The sequence below is a fragment of the Aplysia californica genome, unplaced genomic scaffold, assembly GCF_000002075.1.
Source record: "Aplysia californica isolate F4 #8 unplaced genomic scaffold, AplCal3.0 scaffold00339, whole genome shotgun sequence".
Lineage (NCBI taxonomy): Eukaryota > Metazoa > Mollusca > Gastropoda > Aplysiida > Aplysiidae > Aplysia > Aplysia californica.
Window position 1 is genome coordinate 353075 of NW_004797609.1, and position 1109 is coordinate 354183.

Here is a 1109-nt window from a genome sequence, read left to right on the forward strand (position 1 = left end):
CCCCCCTTTTCCTCTCAGTTAGACTCAATTATACAAACATCACCGGTCTTTCACATACACATACACACACACACACAAACACACACACACATACACACACACACACAAACACACACACGCATGCACAAACATACACACAACACACTCACACACATACACGCACTCACACTCAAACACAAACACAAACACACACATACACACCCACACTCACACACACACACACACACACACACAGACAAACACATACACACACCCTACAGAAGATGAAAATACTCGTATAATTATGCATAAAAACAAAAACAAAACAACAAACAAACAAACAAAACAAACCAGACCAAAACCAACCCATGAGACGAAACAACAACCGCCCCCCCCCCAAAGCTCCCCATTCTCCTCCGCCTCACAATTTAACCCCTCACAACTCGAGTGGGTGGGTGGTTGGCGGGTGCTCTAGTGTGGTTTTCTTCTTCTTTCCCATCAAACATCTATCGTCTTTATCTCCCCTCCTTCTCTTTTGTGTGTTTGTTACTCTCTAGTAACACATCTTCTAATCTTAGGCTCTTATATGACCTTATTGTGTTGCAAGTGCCTGCCGTAAAACACTAAAAAAAACCCGTCACATTTAGTTCCCAACTGTAACCTGAAAATCGTTTTCGTTCCAGAGCTAAAGACACGCGCTGGTGTTGCATGTGCCGTAAAACTCCTATACCCCCCCCCCCCCATACACAAACATTTAGCTTCCCGACTGTAACCTGACAATCGTTTTCGTTCCAGAGCAAAAGACACGCGCTTGTGTTGCAAGTGCCGTAAAAAACTCCAACTCAAACAAACAAACAAAAAAAAAAGAAAAGGAAAATCACCTCTCGTGCGCCCCTCACTGTCGTCCGCGAAGAGTTCAAAGGCCATATCTCTCTGCTCCTCAGCTGGTGGCGCATCCCCGCCCCCACTGTTTGCAGGGGGCGCTTCTCCTTCCGTCTTCGGATCGGACGCGCTTTTGGAGCCGCTGCAACCCATGACGTCACCGAGCTTGATTTGATCTGTGGGGATTGTGAAACGAAGAAATCTCACTCAATTTTTATTCTTAAAAAATAAAAAATAAAAGAACAAAT

General features: G+C 44.9%; 1 long non-coding RNA gene across 1 annotated transcript in view; it reads right to left on the bottom strand.

Annotated features, from left to right (window-relative positions):
• Window positions 1-1109, bottom strand: part of LOC101849939 — a 7448-nt gene that overhangs the window by 4139 nt on the left and 2200 nt on the right. The window contains exon 2 of the long non-coding RNA XR_220663.2: window positions 861-1037. This is a non-coding gene — a long non-coding RNA (uncharacterized LOC101849939). The remainder of the gene's footprint in view (window positions 1-860; window positions 1038-1109) is intronic.